The sequence below is a fragment of the Macaca nemestrina genome, chromosome 2, assembly GCF_043159975.1.
Source record: "Macaca nemestrina isolate mMacNem1 chromosome 2, mMacNem.hap1, whole genome shotgun sequence".
NCBI lineage: Eukaryota > Metazoa > Chordata > Mammalia > Primates > Cercopithecidae > Macaca > Macaca nemestrina.
This window is the reverse complement of record NC_092126.1, coordinates 12,594,348-12,612,114: the sequence shown is the minus strand read 5'-3', so window position 1 is coordinate 12,612,114 and position 17,767 is coordinate 12,594,348. Positions and strand designations below refer to the sequence as shown.

Below are 17,767 nucleotides of genomic sequence, written 5' to 3'. Positions count from 1 at the left end.
AGCGGTCTGGAGCTCAGTATTTTCCTTACTCCCCATAGAAGGCTAGAGCAGCTGGAGTGAGATATTTCCCTTTCTCCAGGTAAATTAAGCTCTGAGAAAACCCCAGCAGGTTAGATTCTGCTTAAATAGTTTCTCCTGAGGACAGATTTTGTTAAGAAGAACAGAATGTTCTGGTGTATTTCAGGACGCTTATTTTCCCCTCCTCCTGCCGGAAGCAAGACGAGATTTTTCTTTGATAATCAGTGCAAGGATCTGGTAGAGCTCCTGGAGGTAAAACTCACAGAAACTCACAAAACTGGGTTCCCCTGGAGTTTTTAAAGCTAAGTTGTCTACACTAAGCCTCAAGCAATTGAATTGTCTACACTAAGCCTCAAGCAACTGTCAAGTACAACGCAGGTTTTCCTACTCCAGCACTGTCTCCTACAGAAGTTGCTGTTCATGGGTTTCTACTTCAGAAAATTGTGATTCTCTGAATTTACCATTGTGTTTCTCCAATTCAGTGGGGAGCAGTTTGCCCTGGGACCTTACTTCTCATATAGCTCTAGGAAGAATTGCTGATTTTTTAGTTTTTTCATGTTTACTTGTTGTAGGATGGAGTGGCAACTATCAAGAATCTACCAGAACCAGAAACTGAATGCCCTTTCCCCCTCTAGATCCTCAATATCTCCTAGATACTGGAAGAGTAGATGATTCTGGTCAAGTGAATTCAGGTTTTAAAATCTAAATTTAAATTTATATAGATATGCTCAGCTGGCTCTTTTTTTAAAAAATAATTACTATTTGTATGATTATCAGTTAGAAAATAGAGAAATGCAATAAGACGAAATTTAAAAACCAATATTTAATTAATATATGGATGTATATTCTAACCAGTGTTAATTATTTCTTTATGTCTGTATTTTATGAAGTAAAGATCATACCTTCATATTGATTTATGCATAGTCATAATTTATAATGTAATATATTTTTCAAAACAATTTCAGTGAAAGCAGAATATTTTATCAGGTAGGTAACCATACTATATTGAGTTAATCCCCAATTAAACATTTAGGTTTCCTGTTATAAACAATACTATGGGGAGCATTTCTGAGCACTGTCTGCATCTGTGAAAGGATCTTCAGATCAACTGTTTCTCAATAATTTAATGAGGGATTGATATCTTAAGAAGAAGCTTATGAACACTATTTTTGCAAAGTATATCGAAATAAAAAAAAACTAGAGTGCTACGTGCTGTTTATTTCATAAGCAAAGGCATCAGTCAGTTCTAAATTCAATACATGGTTATCAAATAATAGTAGTCTAAATTTTACCTTTATTGCAGCAGTTGGAAAAAAATCTTATTACTCAGATTATTCTAGTTTCAGTTTAATGCATTGAAATGATAATTTCATGATAATGTTTATATATATTATTAATGAACCCATGTAAAAAATAGAGGGAGATAGCATATTCTTTTCAAAAAAATTTCTAAGTAATCACCATATCCATATGCAATTAACACATTTTAAAGGAAATTGGAATTTTATGGAATGACATAAACACCATCCATGTGGATAATACTCTAATCTGTATTAAAGACTATGTAAAATTTGAAAAATCACTTACTATCCAAAGATAATTTAAAATTTACAAAAGCACTTATGTGTTCACACATTAGTGTTCATTGAAAGTACAGTGAATAAAATGAAACATATACTCTCATAAAATACCCCTATTCCTCAAAAAGAACAAACATACTTAAGTTTATATTGCCTGTATAGTTCCACTTCACTATTTCTTGCTGTCAATTTATACTGGTTAACCAATACCTCTTTTAAAAAGTAACTATCCCAAGGAAGTTTAAGATAAATGTTCTCCTTAGTGTGATTTAGTTTGGTTGTTTTAAATATTTAGCTGAATTTATTGTTCCTAATGTGAACAGCTGATACTCTTAGGGTAAGAGGAAGGGTTGAGCATGGACAGAGAGGGTTGCAGTTTGTAGCTCTTCACGAAAGTCCAGTCCTGGCTGTGGTATGAGATTGCCATGTAACCAGACAACAGCTGGAGGACACTTCCTCAGTGTTGTTACTCTACAACTATTCACTCTACTAATTAGTTACCAAATAAATACTTGCTTTTCTAAGAGAGAGTGATAAAAAATAATAAGATAAAATAAACCTAAAAGACAAACTATTTTATCGAGAACTGATTTCTCATCACTTTCTCTGTTCATGAAATACCCACAAAAATGTAAAACATTTCTCTCTCAAGAAAGTGACTCTGAGAGATTCTGGGCGTGAAAGCAGGCAAGAGGTTTCTGCACAGTCAGAGACTGAGTCCAAACAGCCTCAGCCATTCAGTCTTAGGCCAGGTGTGGAAAGTCTGTTTTGCAAGCTTCAGCTGGTGTAAGCTGATGCTGGGGAGCATAAGGGAGGCTAGTGAAGCTGATGAGATGCAGAGCAAAGCTGGTGGAGTCCAATCACATTGAGGTTAATAAGGAAATTCCAGCCAGAACATGGTAAGGAAGAACTGAAACAGTGCCCAAATTCTAGCAATGAGTTTTGTGGGAATGAGTTTGAAAGCAAACTCTAGCTAGTTGCCTGGAGTATCTTCCAGGACTGCCAAGTGGTTGCTCTTGCCTTAGATGGACGCCTTATTTTTTCCACATGGAATATATAGAGTGAAGAATAACTCATGGCTCTTTTACCCACCAGGAGTGTACAGTTTACTAGTTCTAAACCAGAGACTTGCTGGCTTTAGCAGGGGAAATTGTGGTAATGTTGGAGAGCACTTCGTGTCCAGTGTGTCGCTATGTGGCATACATCTGTAGTCTCAGAGTTGCTCATGAGGCTGAGGCTGGAGGATGACTTGAACCCAGGAGTTTGAGCCCAGCCTGGGCAACATAGTGAGACCCACATCTCTAACAATAACCAACAACAAAGTTGGACTGGAGTTTCCACTAGAAAAAAAGACAACAACACTCCCTTTTCACTGCGAAAGTCTCCATTTTTTCCTTATTTCCAGTTCTCTCATTGTTCATATCATAACCTCTTCCTAAATTCCTTCACAAGACTTTTCTTAAAAGGATTTTTTTAAAGTGTATGACATCAGGCTGCTTCTGATATTGCAAGCAAGGTCTCTAGTCCTCAAGTTAACTGGGATGTAAAGCTTTAATCATCTATTACAGTGATTTGAAATTTTAGTGGTTATAAAATTCACCTGGATGTTAAAACACAGATCATTGGACCCTATGCCCAGAATCCGATTTAGTAACTTTAAAATTGGGCCTGAGAGTTTGCTCATCTAACAAGTGTTTAAGTGATGCTGATGTTGCTGAATGAGGAACAATTTGAGAATTGATTGAAAAGACCCTTTTATGGTATATAAGGATATGTCTGCTTCTTTATAGCTGTATGTACACACAAGTGTCTGGCTGCATGTAATATATAGCTAGACACATACAGTCAAAATGCCATGAATTACAGAATTTTACACAATTCATTCAGCAAAGTAGAAAACTGGGAGACTAGATAGGTTACTTAAGAAACTTAAACAATGTATATTTTCAGTTTTTTTATTCTCCAGTCAAGCGTGTTCATTGAACATCCAGTTAACACAGACTGAGTGAGAATATATAGAAAATCATTGAAATATAGGGTGATTGAACTCAAAGAGCAAAAGTGTAAATCAACAGAGGCTAACCAATGATCGTATATTACTGATTCTTATCTGGTAGGAACCATCAGGAACATCAGGGAAGCTTTTACAAAGCATACATACTCAAACCCTACTGCAGAGCTGTAAGATCCTTGGAAGGTAACGAATTAGTGAAAACTGCTATAGAAAATAATAATTGAGGAAACTGAATAATGACTGTAAGTTTCTATAAACTTACTAATTTCATTTGTTTTCATCTAGCCTATTACTAAGTAGGAATCACACTTTCTCTCCTATTAGCGAGAAGTTCATACTGTCGTCATGCATGTGTGCCAACTGCCTCTAGTGCTTTCTGATACACTCCCATGTATTTCACCCACAGCTGCAGAGGGCAGTTCTTTGAAAGTTCAGACTCACCTTGCGCTGCCAGCCTACACCAACAAGTACCAAGTCCTCCTGAATTCTGCCCAGGGTCTTCTGTTATATTCCAGTGCTCACTGGACCCATGTTTGTATGCTCTTTCTGCAAGTATAAAGGAGGTAATACCCAAGAGATAATCCTCATCCAATAGGCAATGAAGCCAGTGGATAAATGCCAAGGCTGACTATTCATCTGCAGGTGGGCAGTTTTGGAAGGTCTTCTACCTGTTCCTCAGGAAGCCTCAGGAATGGAATGAAGTCCCTGTTATTCAAAGGAAGCACATTGATGACAACTTTTTATCTGACTTTTATTTTGCTTCCTTGTTTTATTCACTCATTCCTGGTTCTTGAGGTCACTTCCCAAATTAACCTCCAGTACTCAAGTCCTTTTCTCAGACTCTATAGGGAGTCACAGATTAAAACATTTTGTGGTGTAGAAAACTGGCAAAATATGTATTACTAAAAAAATGCAACTTCCTAGTGAACTTTTTTTTTTCAAAAGATGGTGTGCATGAAGGTAGAAGCAATGTAAGGATATATATTAGTAGCCATTTATTTAAGGATTAATACATTTGAATTAAAAATCATGGATTTCCTCAAAAGGAACAAGATACAAATTTAATAGATGGTAAAATTTGACTCTTATTCTTCCCTAAAAGGAATCTGAGCAAATAACTGCTCTCAAAGCAATAGTTAACAAAGCTTCAAAGCTTTTAGGTTATTTGTTATGACAAACCAAACAAAGCAAAAGAGACCAGACATTTCCTTTATGCTTCTATCTTCTGCCACTTTTCTTAATACCTCTATTGCCCCTCCTAAGTAGATAATAAGACCTGTGATGCTTCATCTAGATGCACAGAGCTTATGGTGAGAACAACAATTTAAAGGGAGGCAACTCATGCTGATGTAATTGGTGTAAATCTTGGATTGAATCATAGTGTTCTAAGATTAATCTAAATTGTAAACCAGTGGCATTTTTTGTTAGTCTGTTTTTCCTTAACCTTATGTATGCTACTAGAATTTATCAAATCAATATAATCAACATCCTGGAAATGACTGAATTTGAAGGCACACCAGTAGTATGCTGGATATTAAGAGCAAAGCCATACAAAGATAGACAATTAACAAATCACCATACATGTCTGAACATCAAGGCTTATTTTGAAAAGCAAAAGGTCAACAGTGAATATTCACTTTCTCATGAAACTTGTTTGTAATCTGCCGGTAGGCAGGAAAAATGAGTCGCTCATAAGTCACTCAGAGACATAAAACATAAGACCAGTCTGCCCTTTGGCGATCATCCAGTCAAGGCATTTCAAATACAGCTATTCTCACTTTCCAACCCTAATTGATTAACACTGTCTGCCAGATTAGTCTTGTTCAGAATAATTCTGGGTTTGCACTTCCACATCTAGAAGAAGTTATTAATTCTTTCTTATAACATTGGGACTTAGATTTTGAAGAAATTATTAACATTTTTAAATTAAAAAATTTAAAAATAACTGGGTTAGGACTCAATCTAATGGCTCTGAAATGTGAATATAGCTTGTCTAGGACATGTTGGGTGTCATTTTTAAAATTGAGCTACAATAAATATAGCGTAAAGTATATAAAGTCTACTAATTTAAGTATATAGCCTTGTGACGTTCTGCATAAGAAAACAACTGTGGTGACTATCACCTTGATCAAATTGTAAAACTCTTGCAGCACTCCAGAAGTTTCCCTAAGCCCTCTCCAAATAAATAACTCATAGGTAACCACGATTTTGTCTTCCATTATCATTGATTCACTCTATATGTTCTTGAACTACATAAAAATGGAATCATAGATGAACCTGAAGATATTTGTATCAGTGTGGGCTTATTATTTGTGTCTGTGCTGGCAACTGATTATTCACAGTAAGTTGATTGAGAGCCCAATATCTTAGAAAACTTATTCTACTTTACAAAAGAAATTATTATGGAGACAGAGGGTTATATTACATCGTATGCAAACCTCTACTATTGTCAGTGCAATGCCTCTTTAAAACAGGTCTAAATTGGCACCTGTACCTTGAAAAGACTTTCTTAAAAACCAGATACTCTGAACAAACTCACCATATAGATAGCTAGAAATGTTAGATAATATATAAAAAACAGCCTCGTAAAAGCAAAGATGACCTCACAGGCCTCCAAATAAAATTGCCAAGGACCAGGAAGAAATTTTTAAAAACCTAAAAATGGCCGGGTGCGGTGGCTCACGCCTGTAATGCCACGCCACGGAGGCCTAGGGTCCCAACACTGGAGCTCAGATTCTCCACAGTCTTTCAGCTAGAATCTGCTTAAGCCTGCTGAGTTCCCAGGGGGAGGGACGACAAGCACCACAGCTGTGACTGCCTGTTGTCTAAGCTGTTTGAGCTCCTTGTCGGAGGGGCAGCAGCCAGCACTGGATCTGATAGCTACCTAATATGCTAAGCTCCCTGGGTGCGGGGGAGGGCGGCAGCAATCTCTATAGCTCCAGGCCACGCTTTTCCCCTGCTGGAGCCAGGGGGGCTGGACAACTTGATCCCAACAGGTGTCCCCCATAGCCCAACACAGGGCCTGTGGCAGACTGCAACCAGAGTGCCTCTTCAGGCCAGACCCTGACCCATCCCTCCTCACTGAGCAGGGCCTCCCTGCGGGAACTCCAACAACTCCAACAACTCTAACAACTCTAGCCAGAGGCTCAGAGACAGAATCCTGATCTCCCTGGGCCTGAGCTCCTAGAGGGAGGGGTGGCTGCAGTCTCTGCAGACCAGCAGACTTAGCCTTTCCCCCTGCTAGTACTGAGGAATCCGGCAGCCCAGACAAGTGGGATTCCCTGCAATGAAGCACACCCCCTCCACCAGAGACAGTTAAAGTGCTACATTAAACAGGTCCTATTCCCTGTGCCACTCAACTGGGTGAGACCCTCCAACAGGGGTTGTCAGACACCCTATACACAGGACCAATCCTGCTGGCATCCGGTTGGTGGCCATTGAGGTCAGAGATACCAGAGGAAGAGCAGCTACCCATCTTTGCTATTCTCTAGCTTCCTTGAGTGACATCTCCTGGCCCAGCCACTAACCAAATGAATAGGGCCTGAAGTGAACCCCTAGCAATCCACGGTAACCCTACAGAAGAGGAACCTGTCCACTGAAAGAAAAACAAACAGAAAGTAACAACAACAGCATCATCATCAACAAAATGTCCCCACAAAAACCCCATCCCAGAGTCAGCAGCCTCAAAGATCAAAACTAGACAGACTCATGAAAATGAAAAAGAATCAATGAAAAAAAGCTGAAAACCCAAAAGGCCAGAGTGCCCCTTCTCCAAATGATCACAACGCCTCTCCAGCAAAGGGCGCACAACTGGACGGAGGATGAGATGGATGAACTGACAGAAGTAGGCTTCAGAAGATGAGTAATAACAAACTCTGCTGAGCTAAAGGAGCATATTCTAACCCAATGCAAAGAAGCTAAGAACCTTGAAAGAAGCTTAGAGGAGCTGCTAACTTAGAATAACCAGTTTACAGAGGAACATAAATGAACTGATGGAGCTGGAAGACACAGCACGAGAACATTGTGAAGCATACACATGTATCAATAGCTGAATTGACCAAGTGGAAGAAAGGTTATCAGAGTTTGAAGACTACCTTGCTTAAATAAGGCATGCAGACACGATTAGAGAAAACAGAATGAAAAGGAACAAAGCCTCTAAGAAATATGGGACTCTGTAAAAAGACAACCTATGACTGATTGGCGTACCCAAAGGAGACAGGGAGAATGGAACCAAGGTGGAAAACACACTTCAGGATATTACCCAGGAGAATTTTCCCAACCTAGTAAGACAGGCCAACATTCAAATTCAGGAAATAGGGAGAACACCACTAAGAGACTCCACGAGAAGACCAACCCCAAGACACATAATCATCAGATTCATCAAGGTCAAGAGGATGGAAAAAAATGTTAAGGGTAGCCAGAGAGAAAGGCCAGATTACCTACAAAGGGAAACCCATCAGACTAACAGCAGAGCTCAGCAGAAACCTTACAAACCAGAAGAGAGTGGGGACTATTATTAAATATTCTTAAAAGAATTTTCAACCCAGAATTTTATATCTAGCCAAACTAAGCTGCATAAGTGAAGGAAAAATAAAATTCCAGACAAGCAACTGTTGAACAATTTCATTACCACCAGACATGCCTTGCAAGAACTCTGAAGGAAGCACTAAGTATGGAAAGGAAAAACTTGTACCAGCCAATGCAAAAACACACGAACATATAAAGACCAATGGCACTATGAAGAAACTGCATCAATGAGTGTGCAAAATAACCAGATAGCATCATGATGGCAGGATCAAATTCACATATAAAAATACTAACCTTAACTCAAGATAGAATATAGACTTAAATGTAAAACCCGAAACCATAAAAGCCCTATAAGAAAACCTAGGCAATAACATTTCAAGACACAAGCATAGGCAAAGGTTTCATGATGAAAACGCCAAAAGCAATTGTAACAAAAGTCAAAATTGACAAATGGAATCTAATTAAACTAGAGCTTCTGCACAGCAAAAGAAACTATCATCAGAGTGAACAGGCAACCTACAGAATGGGAGAAAATTTTTCCAATCTACCCATCTGACAAAGGTCTAATATCCAGAATCTACATGGAACTTCAACAAATTTACAAGAAAAAAACCACTCCATCAAAAACTGGGCAAAGGCTATGAACAGACACTTCTTAAAACAAGACATTTATGCAGCCAACAAACATATATATAAAAAAGCTAAACATCAGTGATCATTAGAGAAATACAAATCAAAACCACAATGAGATATGATCTCATGCCAGTCCAAAATGGTGATTATTAAAAAGTCAAGAAACATTAGATGCTGGTGAGGCTATGGAGAAATAGGAATGCTTTTACACTGTTGGTGCAAATATAAATTAGTTCAACCATTGTGGAAGACAGTATGGCAATTCCTCAAGTATCTAGAAACAGAAATATCATCTGACTCAGCAATTCCATTACTGGGTATATACCCAAAGAAATATAAATCATTCTCCTATAAAGACACATGCACACGTATGTTTATTGCAGCGCTATTCACAATAGCAAAGACATGGAACTAACCCAAATGCCCATCAATGATAGGCTGGATAAATAAAATGTAATACATATACACCATGGAATACCATGCAGCTGTAAAAACGAATGAGATCATGTCCTTTGCGGGGACATGGATGAAGCTGGAAGACATCATCCTCAGCAAACTAACACAGGAACAGAAAACCAAACACCACATGTTCTCACTTTTAAGTGGGAGTTGAACAATGAGAACATACGGACACAGGGAGGGAAACAACACGTGCTGGGGCCTATTGGGAGGTGGTGGATGAGGGAAGGGAACCTGGATGGTGGGTTAATACGTGCAGCAAACCACCATAGCACATGTGTACTTATGGAATAAACCTGAACATTCTGCACATGTATCCCGGAACTTAAAAAATAAGTCTCAAAATAAAAATATATATTTTTTTCTTAAAGGACAAAACATCTTTTAGCTGGCACAGGGAGAGGACAATAGTGTTCCAGTCTGAATGAGTTCTGTGTAGACAAAAACAAAAACAAAATGTCCTTAGAGTCTAAAATGTCACAATCACCTTTCCTGAGTTCGAGATTCCAATGTAAACAAACTGTGTGGTCTGGACACTCTTAGCAAAGAAACTAACATAAAAATGGCCATACTCCTGGGCACTTGCTGGAGGCAAGCATACATCCTTTTGGAAAGGTAACTCCTTAGCCTAGGATCCACATAGATAAAACCCTTCTAAACATGGGTCAAGATTCGAATCACAATAAGAAGATAAATGAATAAGAGTCTGTCTCTCTCTCTCTCTCTCTCTCTCTCTCTCTCTATATATATATATATATATATATATGTAATATAACATAACAATGTTATTCAGGTGACTTTGATTAACCAATCTGTTAAAATAGGATAAAAAGGTTAAAGCTAAAAATATTAAGAAATGAATCAAACACTATGAGAAAATATCAACAAGAGAAGAAAAAACACAAAATTCTATAAATACATATGTATATAGACATATGTATGCAAACATATACATTTAAACATTTACATATAAAATATGTAAAGTCATTGATGAGATAGAAGATATATTTAAGGCAATTATTTAGAAACATGAATTTTTAAATATTAAATACTTAAGAAAATTTGAGAGAAGTGGAGAGGAGGACATGGTAATAAAACTTAACATGCATCTAATGAGGGTTCTATGACAAGAGAATGCAGTTAATGGAAGCAAAACAGTATTCAAATATTTATAGAAAAAGGCATACACTATTCTAGAATTGAATAAAAAGCCTAAATTCTTAGATTTACAAAGCATAATGAATCTCAAGGATAGTAAATAAAAATGAATTTACTCCTAAGGAAAAGTGTAGAATACTAAAATAAATAAATAATAAATATTTAAAGGGAGAAAGTAAACTAGATTACAGAAATGATACAGAAGATATCTCCAAAGCAAAAATAAAAAAGGGACAAAAAGTTTCCCTAAAATTATGAGGAAAAAAAAAATCAATCTAGAATTTTATGCCCAACATTATTGAAGAATAAATACCAAATGAAGATATTTTCAAATAAATCAAAAGTGACAGAGCGCATCTGCGTTTTCCTTTATCTTGTGTCATTCTCTGGCTTTTCTCATTCGAATAAAATCAACTTAGCTATATAACTATAAAATTATTAAACACTGTATTAAAAATCAAGGCTACGATTGTATCAAAACATTTATTCTTCTAAATTTAAAGTTACATGACCCAGTTTGGCTTCTCCCAGAAATACAAGAAGAGAGTAATGTAAGAACACACTCAAATTTGTGTTGAGTAACATAAATCCCTCTCCTTTGAGTTATATACTTTTGGTTATTTTTCAGATTAAATATTGTAGTAATTAAACAACCTATTATGATGTCTGACATATTTTATACTTAAAATATAAATTTATATAAATATATTGAATGTTTTCTTGTATATTGTTCTATAATAGTGACTGAAAAAAAGAAAAACACATGTATTGTCTCACTATTTGGGCAGACGTTGGAAAAGCTTAGCTGGAATCTCTGCTTCAGGATCTCACAAGGCTGCAGTTGAAGTATTGGCAGGACCTGCAGTCTCATCTGAAGCTCAGTCGAGGAAACATTCACTTTCGTGTTCGTGTGGTTGTTAGTCCATTAGTCCCTTATGGGCTACTGGACCCAGGACCTCTGTATCTTGCTGGCTGTCAGCTGGAAGCCTTCATCAGCTTCTTGTCATGAGGGCCTTCCCAGCATGATAACAACTTGCTTCCTCAAAGACTGCCAGGACTAGTGTCCCCTAGAAATATGGTTTATGGTTTTATGAAACATTCACATGACAGTGACATCCATTATCTTTGCCATACTCTATTGATCAGAAGCAAGTCACAGGTTCTATCCACGTTAAAAAGGCAGAAAAGTTATAGGGCATAAATTCCAGGAGCTAGAGATCTTGGGGACCACCTTTGAGTATGTCTACCACAAATATATGTATATATTTAATATATTTTGTAGTTAGAGCAAGGTGATAATAAAAATATTTATTTTTTCTTTTCTTCTTTTCCTTCCTTTTCTTTGCTTTTTCTCTTGTCTCTCTTAACTTGCGTTTGTCCTGCTATAGTGCTTTTGCTATGAATTTCTTAAGTTCGGGTAGCTGGCATCCAAGATGAGTGTTGATCATAGCAAACTATCCACATCATGACATCTATTATGACTTGTGTGTTATTATTTAACTAAGCAAGGCCTCTAGAATCCTTGGAGTGAATGGTGTTTTCTAATATTAAATAATTTAAAGAAACAATGATATGCTTATAGAAAAAACGAGCCAACTGAATTGAACACCTGAGGATCTGAAGATATGTCCAAATATTTTGGAGCTTTAACTAATACAATATTGAAATAATGAATTTGTACATCCTGTTGAATACAACCAACTCAAGTTGGGACCTACTAGACTGGCAATAAAATTCTTTACTTGGGTCTTAGTCTGAGATTTCATTATAATATATATGCAGAATGAATTTTTCAGGGAGAATGATCATTTATTTCTATTCCATTGTGCCTTGGGCAAGCCTAATTTCTTCAAACAACCAAGGCTCATTAATTTAGACTACTTCTTGAAATTTTAGCCAAAATATTCAGAAATAACTGCATTCATTCAAAAAGATCACATAGGTTCTTACTATATAAAACCCACTACAATTTAGATTATGGAGCATATGATGTTATAATTAATGAAGTTTCTATATTAAATAAGAGCACCATCACTATGCATAATTATATACGGTAATTCAAGCTATGCTAACAAAGCGTAGTTTAGTTTTGGAATCAACAATACCTACTTTCACAATGTATACTTTCCATATTAACTTAATTTCTTTCTCCATTATTAATTGTGTTGCGTTTATTGGTACTAAATGAAGAATTGCTTTACCATTTTGTTAATGTTAAATTAACTAAGGAATTTTTATTATTTCACTCCAAACCATGTTATCCTCTGAAAAATTAGCTTATAGGTTTCAAATTGTCTTAGGTTCATCTCATAATAATTAGGATGGCTTCAGTCAAAAGTGGGGGGAAGTCTGGGTTACCTACTTAAGAATCAGGAGCCTGGAAACTTAGGCAGTGTTTCTACTCCCTAGAAACTTATGTTAAGCAATTATACAGCTCTTGAATCTGCTCTCTGTTAAACAAAAGCACCTTGGGATAGTCTCAAAGCATTTGTCTTAGAACACTTACCAACTTGTCCCTAGGTGATATGAAGGATTGCTATGTCAACCTGGAGAAAGGACTCAAGCACTAATGCATTAGGAAAGCCTGGACAAATCAATATAGACAGGTGGATGCTGAAGATCATAAGATGCCAGATCTGGAAAAAAACATAGATGAAGTTTAGCAGGGTGATGAGTATTTTACTACAGAAGATAACATATCCTTCATTCTTCCAATCCTTTATTCACCCAGCAGCTTAGTTGTATTTAAACTTTCTCCTTTCCATTTATTTCTTATTATTTTCCATCACTTTTGGATAAAGTCCAAACTTTGTAAAATGTTCAATAGAATCTTGAACAATTCTGCTTACATCTGCTGCTTCTGCTTTAATTTATATCATGTCCACCACCCACACCTGAGGTCTTTTATTTTAGCTGGTCTGGCATTTTTCACAGTTCCTCAATGCAACATGCTATTTTCCACCACAATGCCTTGGCACATATTCTTCCATTTACTTAAAATACTAAAAACACTCTCCCCTAACACACAAACTCACTTGCTTTCCTCAGTTAACTCTGTTCCATTAGCCCTTAGCTCAATTTTTACTTGTTCAAAAGAGCCTTCCTTGATTTTCCAGATGAGATCTAATCCCAACGTTAAAGCGTTTCAAAGCAACATGTCCCTCTTTTTGCTAACAATTAACATAATTGAAATGTTCTGTTCTTTCTCTTAATATATGGTTAGTGCCAGTCTATTTCACTAGATGTAAACTCCATCAGGGCAATGTCTATTTTGTTCATCATTTCCTAAGTCATATCCCATAGTAAGGATTCAATAAATGTTTCTTACCGAACTAATTTATAATGTCTTTACCATAATATTCTCTCCAACTGTGATCATTTCATTTGGATAGTTACTCCGTTATATCAGGGGAGAACAATAATTTGACAGAATGGTGCTGTAGTATCTGTACTGTGACAAAGGGTTTCTTGGGATATACAGGAATCACTTAAATGGGCTCAAGGACCATAAGGTCTTTAGTTAGCATGATGAAAATTACAGCTTTCCTGATTAGTCTTTCTTATCGCTTAATGACCAAGAGCAAGATAACAAAAAAGGGAGAATTCAATGTGGAAGAAAATAACGGCATAAAAGCAGGTTTACACTAGGCACTTCAAACCAAACACAACATACCAAATAATGAATTTAAAATGTACCAACAGTGTAAGACCTCACATAATACAATTTTGCTGTCCGAATCCTTAAGGAAAAAATAAAGCAGAATACCTCACAAAATAAAGCAGAAAGAAATTATGTAAATGGAGGAAATTTAAATTATGGCACGGATGGAAAAAAGCTGAAAAGTTCTTTAGAAAAAATAAAAAACGTACCTGCCACTATGGATAATTAATGACTCAAAGGAGAAGAAAAAATTTTTCTTTTTTTTTTTTTTTTGCCCTGGCTAGGAGAAATGCTTACTGACACAGAGAAAGTTCCCCCTAAACTAATCACTAATAAAAACACATGGAAAATGCTTTTTGACAGCTTCTTTTCCAATGATGATTAAGCATTCTATAGTCAAAACCCTAAAACTTTGGCTACCTTCTCTTTTACCCCTGCTATGCTGTTCTTAGCAGAGACAAGGAGACAAAAGAGGAGCATTCAAACAGGACTGAGAAATGATGACACACACACAGCATAGAGAGAGTATAAAATTAGTCAAGGGTAAGCTACCCAGAATATATTTGAACACACAGATAATGTAATTAGAGGAATCCATGTATTTTGTTTTGTTCTAAATAGAAATGCTATAGACTGCAATATAATAAAATGATAAATCATAACGCAGAAAGTTTTAGACGCTTATTTGGAAATATTTTTAAATTATCTCTTAAACAATGTTTACATCAAAGAAAAAATTAAAATCTCAACCTTACACCAACAAATAGCAATATTAGTTTCTGAATATGAAACCAAGTATTGAAGACTCTGCATGAAAAAACATTGTAGAGTTTTAAACACTTGCATTATTAAAAAAGAAAGAGGAAAATTAACAATTTTATTTCCAAATTATAATGAAAAACAACACAATAAGGAAAACAGAAGGAAACCAGGAATAAAAAGCCATGAAAATTAATGAATTAAAATATAGTAATGAAAAGTAGACTTTTTACATTTTTAAATTAATTGACACATAATAATTATACATAATTATGGAATACAATGTGATATTTCAATATATACATTTATTATGTAGTCATCAAATCAAGGTCGTTAACATACCCACCATTTTAAACTTTTATTATTTCTTTGTGGTAGGACATTCAAAATCCTTCCTTCTAGCAATTTTTCTATGAATAATACTTCATTGTTGGCAATAGTCACCCTAATGTGTGAGAGAACACAATAATTTATTTTTTCTTTCTAATTGTATATTCGTATTCATTGCTCAACCTTTTCCCATCCACTCTATCCTCCTACCCTCCCCAGTCTCTGGTAACCACTATTCTATTCACTACTTCTTTGAGATCAATTGAAAAGTAGCCTTGATATATAAATTCAGGTACTGATGATTTTTAAATCTAATGACATCTGGCTTTCTGAAGCAGATTTAAAAAGATAAAACAGTGAAAGTCATTGAAAAAGAAAAGGTAAATAATCCCATCTACAGAAATTAAAATAAAATGTATAGTGTAAATCATACATAAAGTTGTAAAATCTTGGTGTATTTTTTAGGAAAATATAAATCAATTTAACTCTAAAGGTTGCTAAAATGACTTTTTAAATATTCAACAGTAATAAAATATAAATAAATAGGCAATCTTGATATGATCTCTCTTATTCTTCCTCTTTTTTACACATATATACATAATTCCTGGAAACATTAAAAAATGTATACATTATAATTTATCAACTACTATATTGGGAATACACTAGTTAAGGCGTTAGTTAAGAGTATAAAATAAGATATGTAAATATTGAGTTGAGAGAAAAAGTATTATTTGAAGATATTATGAATAGATGCCTAGAAAACACTAGGAAAAATAAGAAAAAATAGAAACCCAAGAGATTATCTGATTCATAAAATTATATATAAAATCAAAATATTTTATTTCTGCAAACAACAAAAATGATAAAATATAAGGAGAGAAGATATTTCTTTAATGTTGGCAATACAAAAGGTAATATGCCTCAGAATGAAGTTAGTAACATATAAAGAGGTATTTTTAAAACACTACTTAAGGACATCAAAGAATGTTTGAATAAAAAATATCACTTAAGTGGTCTTGGATAAGAGGACAACATTATCAAGACATCAGTACTTCCTGCCACAATTCTTACATTTTCTTTTCACGTACATTTATAAGAAGCATATTCATTTATTATTGAGTATTCATTTAATACACGAGTTTGAAGGTGACAGCACGCATGCGTGTGTGTGTGCGTGCGCATATGTGTGTGTGAGAAAAAGGCAGAAAAAGACATGAAAACAGAGAAAGTAAAATATAGGGGTGAAGAATGAGGAGAGAAATAGACTAGAAAATAATATAGTAAAACTGATAGGAAAATATGAGAATAGCAGGTAAAAAATTGTAAAATAAATGTGACAAGGAGGGAAGATATCTACCAGATATACAACATTTAAAGCTTAATTATTTGGTTCTGGTACTGGAAGAAGCATAAACACTAATGAAATAACTAAGATTTCAAATACAACCTCAAATGAATATTGGAATAAGTACCGATAAAGATGTTATTTTAAACAAGTGATGTAAGTGTCTCTGTTTGGAGAAGAAGAAAAAACACTGAAACCTTCTCACTCTTTCAACTAAAATAGTTGCTATGTTAAAGTGTGCAATATAATAAAATGTTTCAAAGAATTCAAAGAAAGCATGTATGACATATTTGTGTTTTCTCTGAGACAGGAAGACATTTCTAACATCAATTCTAGAAAAAACTTTGATGTAAAATCAAACATGTTTATACTAAAAACAGATTTAGTAAAAAGATGAGAAACTAAAGTTATAATATAAATATATTTTTACATTTATATTATATTTTTATAATTAGAGATAAAAATACATTCAGACAAAGAGCTTTTATAGGTCGTAAGAAACAGGCACCCTGTAAAGAAAATATAGACAACATGAGAAGTCAGTACACTGAAAAAGGAAGCACAAATAGCAAATGAAGATTAAAAAAATACATTTTATAAATAACTAAATGCAAATAAAATAATTAAATACACCTTTCATAGTTAGATATGTCTATGATGATTAAAATTTATTAAAATTTAAGTAGGCCAATTGAAAAACAGTATTTTTGAGACAACAGGAAAAAATATAGCCTTGATATAAGATTATAATAATGTGTTATTAATTTGGCTGGGGTTGACAATGGCACTGTGGTTGTATAAAGAAGTATCCTTATATGATGTAAACACAAACTGAAATATTGAGGGATGACATGGCATGATATCAGAATTTTAATATTTCAGAAAAAAAGGCAAAATGTTTGTGTTATGTCTAGTGATGGATATACGGAGATTCATTATGCCATTTTCTCCACTTATGTGCCTTTGAAAATTTTCATTATAAACAGTTAAATAAAATAAATTGTTAATATAAAATGGGAGTCAATATGTGAAGATGTCAGCAGTCTTACACATATTAGCCAAGCTAAAATTGGGTTCCCCTTTCTTAATCCTCCTCCTGGTTGACATCTTAGCAGTCTTTAATACTGCTGGCCAGTCATTTCTTCATAAATCTCTGCTGTCCTCAGTTCCTGCCAGAATAGCGCTCTGTTCTGGAGTTCCTCCTCACGTCTTTGAATATTGCTTCTGGGTCTCCTCCCCTCTGCAGACACATTCTTTCTTATTGTTCATTAACTGCAGTAGTT

At 35.1% G+C, this 17,767-nt stretch overlaps 2 long non-coding RNA genes across 3 annotated transcripts in view; both read right to left on the bottom strand.

The window, feature by feature from the left end:
* The window catches only part of LOC105470913 (uncharacterized), a 264,411-nt gene extending 252,960 nt beyond the window's left edge, over window positions 1-11,451 (bottom strand). For both annotated transcript variants that reach the window (XR_980866.3, XR_011619557.1), the window contains exon 1: window positions 11,167-11,451. This is a non-coding gene — a long non-coding RNA (uncharacterized lncRNA). The remainder of the gene's footprint in view (window positions 1-11,166) is intronic.
* A 1,443-nt stretch (window positions 11,452-12,894) lies between these two features.
* LOC105470909 (uncharacterized) overlaps window positions 12,895-17,767 on the bottom strand; it is a 68,527-nt gene continuing 63,654 nt past the window's right edge. Inside the window, exons 4-5 of the long non-coding RNA XR_011619556.1 lie at window positions 15,156-15,254; window positions 12,895-13,025 (exon numbers count right to left, since the gene is read on the bottom strand). This is a non-coding gene — a long non-coding RNA (uncharacterized lncRNA). The remainder of the gene's footprint in view (window positions 13,026-15,155; window positions 15,255-17,767) is intronic.